This window comes from Podarcis vaucheri (genome assembly GCF_965113315.1).
Source record: "Podarcis vaucheri genome assembly, chromosome: 7".
NCBI classification, from domain to species: domain Eukaryota; kingdom Metazoa; phylum Chordata; class Lepidosauria; order Squamata; family Lacertidae; genus Podarcis; species Podarcis vaucheri.
The window spans coordinates 32,825,762-32,840,392 of NC_138765.1; the positions used below are offsets into that span (position 1 = coordinate 32,825,762).

Sequence of the window (14,631 nt, forward strand, 5' to 3'; positions counted from 1 at the left end):
ACCAACCGCCTCCCGTGCTCTCTGCCATGCAACGGCAGCTGTGCGCTTAGGGCAACAGGCCCTTTGTCCCCATAGAGGTCCTAGGCAGTGCCTGAACTTGCTGACATCAGGAGCTGACTTTGGGGAGCTCAGGCAGCAAATGGGAAGCAATAAGTTAAGGGGTGAAGGAAGGCTGGGGGCCAGAAGTAGGGATGGCGCATAATAGCTGAGGTGGCCCTGCCATGAGGCAGCAGCAGAGTCCAGACACCATGAAGGTCTACAGCAGGGATGGGGAACTTTTGTCCATCCAAACATGGTTGGACACCACCAGCCAGCCTAGCCAATGGTTGGGGATGAAAGTTAAAACTATGGAATTTACTCCCACTAGATGTTGTGGTGGCTATTAGTCATGATAAGTATGTTCTAGCTCCACGTTTGGAAGCAGTATGTCTCTGAATACTATTGATGGGAATCACAAGAGAGGAGAGTATCATTGCATTGCAGGCTTCCCCTTTGGGCCACTGTGAAAACAAGATGGTGGACTAGATGGGCTTTTAGCCTGATGCAGAAGCAAGGCTCTTCTTATGTTCTTAAGCATCACTGCTTCCGGCCTAGTGCAAACTTCATGTGCTCTCCTTATCCCACAGTACCCTTGATTCTTTTTAATGGAGGGTGTAAGTGGCCTTCTTTAGCTTCTTACAGTTCCCTTGGATTGAGTTCCCTTGGATATCACCCAACAAAATAAAAACCAGGAGTGTGGAAACTGTGGCCCTCCAGACACTGATCACAGGGAGGGACTGGTGTGTTAGTTGTGGCACCTAGTCCTCTAATATGCCACAGCCCTGTTACACTGTTCTGGGAGAATATAAGAAAGAAACCACAGTATTCCCAAATGTCAGATTCCCACAGAAGGCTTTCTGTTTTTATTTAGTGCTCCAGTAAAACAATCAATATTTTAAAACCACATGAAAAATTCATTTCCTCCTTAGTGTTGCCAGCAGGATTTCTAACAACCGGGTGAAAAACAAGAAACCGCCTGCACCTTGGAGTTAAGACTTCCCAAAGTAGGGAAGATATTTTCTCTCTTAGACTTGGTAGATCCATCATAGAAAGGCTCCAGAGTTTTGTGTCCTCTTAGGCAAGAGGTCACCAATGAGCTAGAGAAGGCTGTAGGAATAGAAGCAAGGCTGTAGCTCAGTAGCAGAACATATAATCTGCATGCAGAAGATTGCAAGTTTGACCCCTGGCATCTTCAGGTAGGACTGGGACAGGCCACTGCCTGAAACCCTGGAGAACTGCTGCCAGTCAGTGCAGGGCTGGGGAACTAGATCCAGCCTCCACAGGGCACTTTTGCCAGGTCATATGGCACCAGGTGATTCAGCTTCAAAGGACCAGGAGTGGATTGCATTCCTATTGCAAGCAGGGCTTGCCTTTGGCACTGGATTTAAATTTAATGCTGAATAGAAGCCTGGCTGGGATTGGCCCATGCAGGAGCTCTGGTCAGAAGCAGTGTCCGGCAGGATTGATCTTTCAGTCCTGCTCTCTGAAGGGGTCTGCTTCACCAGCACATCCCCTCAAGGAACATGCTGGTGAATCAGCATCCAGTGGGTTCGAACATTAATTAAAACATGCTTGGGATGGGGTGGGGAAGAGACATAGCACCTCCTCCTTCCCCATCACCTTATCCAACAGCAAGTTCAATTAGTGTTTAGAAGCCCTGATTAAATGTGTGTGTGTGTGTGTGTGTGTGTGAAGATGCAGAACCTCCTTCTTCCCCCTCACAACCCACCACCACCACACCATCCATCCTGTTTCAAGGTCTATTCTTTATTTTGTGTCTGTTTTAGTCTGGGTTTAGAGACACCGCATATATTTCCTCCCCTTTAAAATGAAAGGACTGAGTGTCCCTTACCCTGCAGGTAGGCTTGTCAGGTGATTATGACGCTGGGGTAGGACAAGGGATGCCAAACACATTAATAAACCTGTCCTGATGGTTGAACAGTCCCTACCATTCCTTCTGTCGAGAATTCCCTCCAGAAAATGATAAAATTGGAGGTCATCTTGGACACAGGACAGCACAGTTTCCTTTCTCTTGAGCTAACTTGTTTAAGAAACTTCATCTGTCTTTGAAACCTTTAAAGCAGGCTGACCTAAATCAGCTTCATAAGAAATTAAGGGACGAATTTATAGAGGCAATATTCTTGTGTACTTAATATATGTCTCTATCTCTCTGTGTGTATATATGCATGCATGTATGTATGAATTATATATATTCTATATTCTGTGCCAAGGTTATCAAAATCAACATCTTCAATGCAAATTTCCACATGCTGATCTCTTTGAACAAATGCATCTTTTCGAAGGATTAGGAACTTGGAAGTGGGGGCAAAATCAGTGTGAAATAGAAGATGGAAAGTGTATGAAAAAGAGGGGAGTACATGGTTGTGGAGGGGTGTGGGAAAATGATTGCTTGTACATAAGAGCATGAGCAGAGTTTTTATTATTGCAGAGTGATTTTACAGCACGAGATATTGTTAAGAGCATGATGAGCGCGTGAACACCTCATGCTAGACTAATGATTGGCTCACGTAACATAACACTCTCTTTGTCTGTGTGGGCAAGGGCAAGGTTGCATTCCTTTGATTGTTACTTTTGAGTACCAGGCAGAGCAAGCGCAGTGCTGGAGGAGAGAGGATGATTTATTTCTTACTGCACACAATAAACATGGCACGGCTGAAGCCAAAGCTTTTTCTTCAAGTCATCTTGGTGTGAGACTGATTTCTTACTGATTTTCTTACTGATGTCGAGCTGGTTCTCGACATTTGGTGCCCCGTGTGACTACCTTCGGACTCCACGTTGTTTCTCATCCTTCAGCGCTCACCACACGTCTTTCATCCGCTATGGATCCCGGTGAGTGCTCCCTTGCTGCCCCGTGTGTTTGATTCTGGACTTCGCGACGTTACGGTCTTATCAGCGCTCATCTCGCCCGGCAAGGGCTTCAGACGCGTCCTTCATCCTTTTTTAGGATCCCGGTGAGTGCTCCCTTACTTTTGCCATTATGGGGCAGTCTCTCTCTCCACCACAGAAAAAGTTTTTTGAAGACCTTAAATTTCTCTTGGCCAGCAACAGCCTCATTGTCTCAGATGCTGATCTGAAGTCCCTTATAGAAGCATTGGATACTCACTGCCCCTGGTTTTTTCCTCAGGAGGGGAATTGGCATTTAAAAGACTGGGAAAAAATAGGACAGTTTTTCCAAAACCATCCTCAGATTGATGTCAACGTTTTGCATGCCTGCTGTAAGGTTTATAAGGCTATCTCAAGCCTAATTCCTACAAATCTCCTCCTGGCCGCTGCTTCAGCTCCTTTGCCCCCCCTCCCAGTCCTCATGCTGCCTTCAGAAGCACCGTCTTATCAGCCTCCTAGACAGGCAGACATTTTTCCTCCTTCGGCTCCTGTCGTCCCTCCTCTGCATTCTTCGCATTCCACACCCCCCATTTACACTCCTCTCCAAGAAGAGATTCTTTGTACTGCTGCTCCGTTGCTGCCTTTTGATTCTGATACTCCAAATCTCTTTCCTGTGATTGCTCCTGCACCCCCAGCCCCCGTCATGCTGACCCAAACCAATGTTCTCGATGGGCTGACGGGAGGAGGCAATTTTCTTACCATTGCCCAACAGTTGGCCCTTGATCCTATGTATTGGGCAGCCACCACAGCCTCAGCCCAAGAGACTTTGGCCTCTGTCCCTGATGACAAGACTGAGCACAATGGCCGATGGGGGAGCGTCAGACAGGGCCCTGCAAAGCCCTATGGACAATTTGTTGATCGCTTGTACAATACCTTCAAGCGGCAAGTTCAGGACCTGGCAGCACAAGAACCGATTGTACGCCAGCTTGTGTTTGATAATGTAAATGAGCACTGTACGCAAGAGCTGCGCCTTCTAATGGCAACATCAAATATAGCCATTGCTGATATGCTTAAAGCCTGCCAGTCAGTGGGCACTGCTAGCCACGGCCTGCTAGCCACGGCCTGGTCCTCCTCCGTGTCCCAAATTCCTGCAAAGGATAAAACCTGTTGGCTTGACAGTGGCTAAGGAAAAAATCCAGCGGACTTTACCCATTACGTACCTGGGACACAAGCTGACAGCATCTGCACCCATTCCAGTTACGCCTCAACTACAGTTTCCTGGTTATCTTAGATTGGTGGATTTACAACAAATTCTTGGACAGCTGAATTGGATAAAGAGTTATTTGGACCTGCCCACCTCCACTTTGTCTCCACTATTTTCTGCCCTTAAAGGACACAAGAATCCAGCGGACAAGATCACAATCACCTCTGCAATGGAAGAGGCTCTTCCACAGCTGTTCCAGTGTTTCCTGGCACGCTGAAAGGCCATCTTCATCACTACTGCATTGGCCCCCTTTTCCCTGGGAAGCCACTTCAACCACCAAACATCATTACAGTTTTGCTGCGTCTTGTTTGGGAAGTGAGCCTGGCTTTGAAAGATGTCCTTGCTGGACTGGCATCGCTTGGGTTTTGCCTCCTAATAGCAACTATCCCATCTGTGTCACCACGCTTCATTGGGCTTGGACTTTTGACTCAGCAGCACAAGGAGCAATACATGAGACTTATTTACAGCAAATGGGCTCCTGTATCTGCAGAAATGGTTGTGTGACTTCTTCTGGATTGTGGTTTTTACATGCCAATAATCGAGCCATGAAATATCACACAGGTTGCTCGGAAGTGGCCTTTGGACTAATTTACCATTCTCATCCTTATTGGCATCACTTGGATTTTACCCCCCAGATTTTTTTCTCCTCCTCCCTCAGGAGTCCTGCCCTATGATGTGTTCCCCTGAGCATGTACAGAGGGCTGTCTTGGAACTATTGTGGACTCTTGGCAAGGGAGGGGGTGAGAGGACTTTAGTGTGTTTCAGTTGTTTCATTTTTGTGCTTTGGCATGGTTCCCGGACAGAAAGAAAGTTGCAATATGGTTCTTTAGCAAGGCCTACGAAGACAATGGGCTCTGTTCTCGACCTTGTTGCAAACTTTTTAGTTACAGCAAGTGGAATATGCTTGAAGCGAAAAAAATATGCTTGGCTAGTGCCCTTTTAGCTGCTGAGAAAAATGATTTTAAAAAGCTTCTCAAAGCTTTCAGCCTTTTTTTGGTGGCGATATTCTAGCATTCCAGTAAATGCTTCATTTAAGATTAGCAATAATATGAAGGACAATCGTATAAGTTTATCACCTGTGTTTTGTTGCTTGCAGAAATAGTGTCTTATTGTTTTTGTTTTAATCATAATAGCAATAAATTTTTAGGTCATTATCCATATTGTAATTGGACATATGACTATGTTAATGGATCTTCTTGTTTTCTTAATGTTACCACTATGAGTGGTAGGCCAAAGGTCTCAGTTACTTATGTCACAACCTATATGACTTATGAACAACAGGCTGCATGTATAGATTTTTATGCTTGGTTGGACTGGATGAGAAAGAGCAGTAAATCTGCATATTTGCTTCAATCTGATTTATGGTTTTATTCTGTGGCACAAAAGCCTACAAAAAAATCCCCTTTGCCTTTTCTGGAACCTGCACTCTAGAAATAGTGATACCCCTGTGATACAATGGATAAGCTCCAAGAGGTTCGTTTGCGTAACAGAAGGGAAGTATAATCACCTATTTCTCATTATACAGGAACAGTCATCTCTAGATCCCTTTTTCCCTCTTTAGGTGTAGGGATGAATTACCGTGACCTGCATAGACTGGCAAACTGGATTGAAGCCTTGTTTAATTCTACTATCTTGGCTTTAAAGATGATTAACAAACAAACAAAAGTCAGAAATAAGAGAAGTTGTTTTATACACTTTTTATGCTTTAAATGTAATCTTTGCCTCTAAAGGTGGAATTTATGTCTTAATTCATTTTCATTGTTGTATGTATATAACTGATCAATCAACCAATATCTCTGCTACTATTGATTATATGGAACAAATGATAACCCATAATCCTTTGAATCCACCTGAAGGTTTTGATCCATGGGAGTGGTTGTCTTCTTGGTTACCTAATGGATTATGGTTAAGAAATTTATTATTGATTGTAATTGCATGTTTGTTGTATTCAATGCTTGCTTTTTTTTGATTTCCCAATATATTGAATGGTGGTTTCGACCACGGCCCACCACAGGGATTACAAGGGAAATTTATATATGCAAAATATAAACGCTTAGGTAATGAGATATATGATTCTGATTAAGATTTCCTCTTATAATATAAACAAGAAAAGAGGGCATGTGGGAAAATGATTGCTTGTACATAAGAGCATGAGCAGAGTTTTTATTATTGCAGAGTGATTTTACAGCACGAGATATTGTTAAGAGCATGATGAGCGCGTGAACACCTCATGCTAGACTAATGATTGGCTCACGTAACATAACACTCTCTTTGTCTGTGTGGGCAAGGGCAAGGTTGCATTCCTTTGATTGTTACTTTTGAGTACCAGGCAGAGCAAGCGCAGTGCTGGAGGAGAGAGGATGATTTATTTCTTACTGCACACAATAAACATGGCACGGCTGAAGCCAAAGCTTTTTCTTCAAGTCATCTTGGTGTGAGACTGATTTCTTACTGATTTTCTTACTGATGTCGAGCTGGTTCTCGACAGAGGGGGGACCTGGAAGAAAATAAAGACAGCTCTCGCTGCTCTTCTAGTTCACAAGTAAGACTATGATTTTATCTAGTGTTCATGCCACCTGGAAAGTTTCTCTCTCAGGAAGGTATGGTATATTTTGCTACCATCCAACAAAGATTATCAGTTTAATCTGAAAGACTCCTAGGGTATGTTCCCCACTTATCATGGTCCTGCATGTTCCATGCAGTGAACATAGCTGGGGTGAGGTGCAAGCACAAGCCAAGTTTCAAGCAGAACATCTGAAATATGCAAGTGTTGGTTACAGGACCTGAGACAGCTCCAAGTGGAGCGCAGGCTAGGTGCTAACACACAAGCAGGGCGACTAGATGTTGCTTCACCAGTTGCCTGGAGTTGGCTGAGGCTTTGAACAGGCTGCAGTTTGATCTTGACCAGGGCTGTGGAAACTTTGGCTCATCAGATCTTGTTGGGAGCACAGTTTCCCCCCCCAACCACATCCAGAATGTCCAATAGTCATAGATGGTGGAAACTGTAGTCCAGCAGCAACTGGAGGGTTGAAGGTTTCCCAAACCTAGCCTGGAAAGCTCCTGCCATCACAGGCAGGAAAAGCCTTCTGTATGTAAGCCCAATTGTGTGGACTTTTGTTTTTGTTTTATTCTTTTTTGTTTAAAACGTTGTTATGCTGCCTTCTACTAAAAAAAAGCAACATTCCAGGGTAGTGCACAACAACCTAAAATGCAAATTCATTAAATCAGCACTTTAAAACAACTTTATTTTCATTTGGCACGATTTATATACTGCTTAATTAACCAAAACAAAACACCTCTAAGCAGTTTACAGCACATACAGGAACATTCAAGGCACTAAACTGAAATATTAGCCATAATACTAGTGAGCCATGAAGAAATGAGTTTTCAGCAAGAATAGGGCATGCTGAATTTTTCAGTTTCAAATTCCAAAAATGAGAGGTGCTAAAAAGTTGTAACATGGCTTGGGAATTCAAAAGATGGTAAAATTACTATAATTTAGTTTTGCCTAGTAATTAAAATGTGTGTAAAATTGCATAGAAATCATTAAAAAGAAATTAATGTTATTTTTATTTACATATTATACATATTTTATATTACCTGACACTTTCAGAAGGAAGAATTTAAATTATTTGGTTTTCCGGGAGCAGTTTATTTGCTGCTTAATCAAACATATATTTACCAAGCTAAATGTTGCCCAGTCACAAAAATAATGGCAGATTTGAATCCCTCCTACCCCAAAACATATTTTTAAGAACAGTCTCTGAAGAAATTTGCCAAAAATTAAGTTTCACCCCCTAAAATGACACACCCTAATGATCTAATCTCTTTGCCCTGAAAAGCATCAGACAAATAAAAATATCATTTTAATGATGCTGTTTCTTCATTTGTTCCTTTGAACATGTCAGCCTGAAGAACAGTTCTGTGTGACTCACAACCTTGCCTCTGACACTTCAAATGTTAGTTCATTCAAAACCAAGAAGACAATCTAATTCACAATGCACTTCTTGTTTTGTGGCACGTCTCACAGCATAGCTACTTAGGCACCAGGGAAATATAGGCAGCAATAGCTAGCCTGGATTGGTTCCATGCTCTGCCTAGCCAAGTAGCAACAACAGGAACAGCTGCTTCCGAGGAAGATACAATGCAATATGAGACGATTCCTTCCGTTTGTATCTCAGTATGGACCCGAGCCCTGAGGCTACTCGTATTTCAAGATAATAAAGCTTAGTATAACAGATCCCCAAGTGGGACGCTGTTGGAGAAGTCCAGGGAAAAAAAAGTAATTCTGAATCCAGAGCAGGGAGGGAAAAAGCAGGGAGTCAAGTCAGTTAATGGTTCCAGGCAAGAGGATTTATAAGAAAGAGGAGCTGGAGTTTCTCAGCCAAATGGAACTTGTTAAATGCACAGACCAACAGCAAGATCATCAAGTCTTAATATTGTGCAGTCGAAGGCAGGCATAATTACCACCACTGGGAACCTGACGCCCACATAATGGAGGGCCCAGGATAACATGGTCGAGGATAATTGTTATTACAAATAACTCCCCCCACTCCGTGCTTTTATATCTGCTTATACAGGGAGAAACCAGCCCCCCCACTGCCAAGCTAAGCACCCACTTTGGGTTTGGGGCATTATGGGTGGGTGGTGCCAAATCCAACTTGGTGGGGGAGTAGGGGAGCTTGTAACCAATGGCTGTGGGGCTTTGGGGTGGGTGGGTTGATAGATGGGCCCTCCACCAATTGCCGACAAGCATTAATTTCCCACGGGTGCTGTAGACCTTATGGTGCTTAGCAGGAGGAACATTCTGCTCATTGTCAGGCACCCCATGGCTAGAAGGCTCTGCCTAACAGCACCCGCTGTGTTAGCAATTGGAAGGCACCTGAGGGGATGCATCCACCTTGGGATGTAGGGAGGGGCTGGGAGCCAGCCAGAGATGCAGCCAGCTTTAGGGCAAGATCTTAATCTACAGAGCAAAAGAAGGGTTGAAACACCCACCCACTCCTCAACCCACCCACGCCGCCTCCTTAGACTCAAAGCACATGATGTCTGATGATCACTTTGCACATGCTCAGAGGCTCCATGATCTTCAGGTCTTTCCAGTATACACCCAGATCAGTACCGGCTCTGCTGCCTGAAGCCCTTTAACCGGACCTTCTGGGGGCTGAATCAGGGATCTTTTGCACACAGAGCCCATGGCTCCAGTAACGGTCAGCCTTGGTAGAACTTTTGGATGTTCCCCCCAAAAGTACCACATCCTGAAATTCCAATGGAGGCTCTAAAGATTGTAGCTGTAAGTTTCCCTGACCTATTGAGGCTCGAGGCTCAGCTTCTAGATGAAGTGGAATCAATAAAGAGGGCCTCATCAAAGCAGGTGTCATCAGGAAAGGGCAGGCCCTAATGAGCTCCCAGTGGACACAGCTAACTGGGATATGGAGGGTGTTGTCTCAGCCAAGAGCTGATGGTGTCAAGGCTTCATATTGGCTGAAAAGGCCTCTACTGCAGTTGGCCCTGTGTCCTTGAGGGGCTGACTGTGCTGACTTAAAGGGCGCTTGTCTAATTCTGCTGGCACTGATTTCTACCCTGGGGGCTTGTCCTCTGAGTCTGAGGAAGTGAGGGAGCTCTTACAAGGGAAAGGTCCAGGGAGAGAGTCTACCTGTTGTATTTCCTGTCTCCCTGTATTTTCCTCAGGGCAGTGCAAGGAGCCTGAGTTGGGGATCAAGACAAAATTGAGCTATCTCTCACACCCTTCAGCATCATCGAAAGGTAGATGTTTTCATTGCTTGCATATATAGTTCAGTTTAATCAGTTAATTGACCAATTAGCCAGTTAAAAGAAAGTGCATTTTTGCTGCTACCACACACAGGGCTGAAATTGCCATTGAGCGATCTACTATGGCTATCTGTCATAGAAGCCTTAGTTGAGATTCCTGCATAGCAGGGGTTGGACTAGATGACTCCCAGGGACCTTTCCAGCTCTACAGTTCTATGATTCTACGTCGTAGATTTTCCTACTTATTAAAAAAAGACGCCTAAGGAGATTTGCAACAATAAAATACAGCCACTCAATCGAGAAGCCATAGAATCAAAATAATCACAATGTTACAACCTCATTAAAATCCCATATTTAAATCCAATAAACCATTCTCCGTAGAAATTAGGATAATAAAGCTTTACTAAAAGCATCTCACAGAAGAACAGATCTGCAGATGCCTTTCAAAATGAAACACCAGTTGCAGTTCCCTTCTTCAGCATTGCTCATCCTTGAGCTTCAGTCAGCTGCAGGTCACCCCTTCCAAAATAATGAGGTGACAAAATACAAAAAGATCCTGCCTTGCCTGTCTCCCAAAAACTTTAACCATGAGCTAAATCTGAACATTTCACTTTCAGTTGGGCTCCTGTTGCCCTCTTTCTTTCTTTCTTATAATATTTTTTATTGAGTTTTACATGTTTATCACAGTAACAACATATTAAATAACAAAAAAGAAATACAACCCCCCCAATTTCCCCCTCCCTTCCCGACTTCCCTCAACTTCCTCTTCCGGTTTTTTACATATTAACTTCTCCTGCTTGCTTTATTGTATCTTAATGTTCAATTCCTTTATATTAAATATTGTTATGCTCTTATCATTTTAACATCCTATTGTAATTTCTATCTTTATTTTGTTAATTGTGTTTACTCAAACCCTGCTAGTGAGTCCATTTCTTTACATTGTTTCTGTAGATACAACATAAATGGTTCACAATCTTTTTTAAAGTCTCTACTGTCTTTTTCTCTAAGTCTTTCTGTTAGCTTCGCCATTTCAGCATATTCCATCAATTTTTCTTGCCATTCTTCTTTAGTTTGTATTTCGTCGCTTTTCCATCTTTGGGCTAGCAGTATCCTAGCTGCAGTTGTAGCATACATAAAAAGTTTCTTCTTCTCTTTTGGTAAGTCTTGACCTGAAATGTCTAAGGAAAAAAGCTGGTCTCCTCTTGCCCACTTTCAATGGTTAGGAAATCTCCTCTAGTTTGCACCAGGAGGATGCCAATTTTTCAACTATGCTGCCATTTTGTTTGATGTTATGGTAATAGCAGCAAAATAGCTCTCTCCTCTCTTCTAAAATTATACTGCCAGAAGCCTCCCTGAATTATGGTAACACATATACAGATTTCAACCATCTATATACCGGCTTAACATTGAAGTCTGAAAATGGTAGTCTCTAAGTGGTGTTCATTATCCTGCAATGGAATAAACTGGCCACTGTATTCTGTGCATTGGTAATCTCAAGATTGGACTACTGCAATGTGCTCTCTGTGTGGCTTCCCGTGGGCCTGGGATGGAAGCTCCAACTAGCGCAGAATGCAGCCGCCAGACTGCTGATGGGAGAAGATGGCTGACATCATGCAATACCTTTGCTAAAACATCTGCTCATGACTGCTCATCTGCTACGGAGCCAGATTCAAGGCTGTTGTGTTGATATACAAAGACATGGACAACTTGGGCCCAGGATACCTCAAGGATCTCCTGGGCCCTACCCCACTCCCAGCCTGATCACTGAGATCATCCGAAGGAGCACTGTTTATCGTTCTCTGTGTTGCAGAGGCCGGACTGGCTTCAGTGAGAAATCAGGCATTAAATGTCACCTGTGGAATACTCTCCTGGCAGAGATTCAGCTAGCTAACCTTCAGACATCTCTCAGAGGCCCTTTCATGCTGATAGGCCAATGCCAGTTCCACTTTCTTGATTAGCCAGTCATTCAAATGATTATCTTGCATTGTTTTTATGGTGTTTGGGATTTTATTGTGCTCTTATATATTACAATATAGTAACTTAAATGAGCAGGCAGTAAACAATTTTTTTTAAATAAATAAATAAGATTAATAAAGATACAGCAGAGATAAAATCAGTTTAAATAAACTATAAAATAAAAAATGCTTGCTGGAACTGATATATGCAGGTCATTCCAGTGTACAGTTGACGGGTTCTGCAGGCAATAGTTTCACCCTAAGCCATCATTTTACATGTGGCTTTATCTCCCACTCCAGCCACTATTTTGAACCTAGCTCTGAATGCTGTCCTGGCCTCCTGTAAATGTTGGCCCACAGCCCCACTCCTGCATCAGAATAGTTCCAGGTGAGCATTGGGTCTTTCTTTGAGCAACATCCTGATTCTGGGTCTCTATCCACCCACTTGTCCCTGCTTTATCTGCTCCTCTCACCACTCTTGTAATCTTCCTTCCCAGTCTTGTTCACCCTCCTGCAAGCTCTGCCAAAACATTTCTCCCTTTAATAGAAATAACAGGGAAATATTGACATCCTTAGATGACACCCTGAAGTTTGCTGAAGTATGGATTTTTTATTTTGATTTTTTATAAAGTAATAATAATAAGAACAACAACAACAACTATTTATTTATTTATTTATTTATTTATTTATACCACGCCTATTTGGCTGGGTTTCCCCAGCCACTCTGGGCGGCTTCCAACAGAACACTAAAATACAATAACCTATTAACCTATTCATTAGTGGTCTTCAGATGTTGGACTACAGCTCCCATCGTTCCTGAGAACTGCAAATGTTGATAGTGCAACCTCTGGAAGACATCAGGTTGGTTACCATTGCTTATGTTACCCTAGAGGAGGGCAAGGCTGACTGGCAAGAATCCTGAACAGGAGTACTTCTGCCTGGAAATAAATATACACCGCAATATTTTCTTGCAGCAGGTATTAGTTGCTCCCTTGAAGCTCCAGTCCTCTTACAGAAGACCTGGGTACTTTAACATTTTGACCCAGCATTATCAGCCTCTGGACTTGACCCTTTGTGAGATGACATTTGTTGCTCAGTATCTCCAGGACAGCTCAGTGGGATTCAGATGTCCCATGATTAAGGTCAACCGGGAAACACAGAACAGGGATCGAAAATCTCAAGATCAGGGTCCAAATGTGGCACTCTAGGCCTCTCTGTCTGGCCCCTGAGGCTTTCACCAGGCCATACACCTTCCTGAGCCACAGCCCCCACCTGCCCTGCTTTGCATCCTTCCTTGAGTGTTCCTTGTCTGGCTGGAATGTGTCCCTCAGCTCTCAATGCTTCTTGCTTGCCTGACTGGATGTGAGACTGTAGAAACTAGCCCAGTGTATGTGGGTAAAATTTACATTTTGTTGCTCTTCCCACTTTTGCCTCTAGCTCTGCCCCCTTTTGTCTGTGGCTCCTAGCAGGTTGTCCAGAATGGAATGTGGTCCTTGGGCAGAAACAGGTTGTCCACCCCTGAATTAGCGCACCACTGTCATCGTCAAAGGAAGGAAGGAAGGAAGGAAGGAAGGAAGGAAGGAAGGAAAGAAAGAAAGAAAGAAAGAAAGAAAGAAAGAAAGGGTTTATAACTCACCAGCTAGTTCCTAAAGATCAGTTCCTTTCATATCCCCAGGAGACCCGATATCCTTAACCAGGAAGATCCTTTTCCTCCCCAGCGATAAGGAAGCAGTTCTGGAAATGAAAAAAGGCAATTGGTGAGACTTCTGGGGAAAAGAGGCAAGTAGCGATGAGGTGGAAGCCATTTTAAGTGGATTTATCCATGGTCTGTGGACTGAGGATCGGGACACCTCTTGAACTGGGTGTCCACTTATGTCCAAGCTGTTTGTCCATTATAAAGTTTTTTTTAACCTCCCCCAACTAATTGTATACAAAAAATACATATATGTATAATACACAGAAAAGATTCAAGCCCCATGTGGCACTATATTTCTGCGGCATAACTTTAGAATGCAGAAGTCTTTTTATAGAGCTATGCGATGTACACCACCTTGACATATTTTAGGAGCTGATGGTTTGTAAATATTCCCATAAAGAAATAGAAAAATAAATACACATATAGTCTAACCACCTGCTGTGCAGGAATCTCTTTTTATTGATTTGCGTATTTGAATTTTATTGAAAATTTTCAGCGGACAAAGAAAGTGAAAGAAATGAAAAACAAAAACAGGGTGTCCTTGGCGTGTATGCACTGAGCTGGGTGGCGGAGCCATAAAAAATTGCTTGGAGGGGCCTGATCTGGGGCCAAGACTGGCACACATCCCATTCTGCCTTCACAAAAGCCCTATTAGGTAGGCTAGACTGAAAGGAGTGAGGGTGTGACTCAAGGTCATCCAGCAGGTTTTGTGGTCAAGGAGAGATGTGAACCTGGGTCCAAGTTTGTCATCCGAACCACTACACCAAACTGGATCTCTCCTCACTTGCTGATGACTTGAGCATGATCATCTGACCATCTTGCCAGTTACCATCTACCCCTCACCCCATGGCACAAGGCATACACAGAAGTGGTTGGTTGATTTCAGTGGCGCCTCCCCGGTTCACAGCAACTGAGGCATTGGCCTGCATATCCCCCCCCCCCAAAAAAGAGGGAAAGTCTCGCAGCTGGAGTTGCTGTTTTTTTTAAAAAATGCTGCAGCCTCCTTGCATCAAACACTGTTCTGAAGTATAAACAGAATTTAGATTTATTGGAATGCTCCA

General features: G+C 43.5%; 1 protein-coding gene across 3 annotated transcripts in view; it reads right to left on the reverse strand.

The window, feature by feature from the left end:
- The window catches only part of DLGAP3 (DLG associated protein 3), a 186,589-nt gene that overhangs the window by 51,303 nt on the left and 120,655 nt on the right, over positions 1-14,631 (reverse strand). For all 3 annotated transcript variants that reach the window (XM_082233190.1, XM_082233191.1, XM_082233189.1), the window contains exon 2: positions 13,511-13,608. The gene's annotated coding sequence lies outside the window, so the exon portion shown is untranslated. The remainder of the gene's footprint in view (positions 1-13,510; positions 13,609-14,631) is intronic.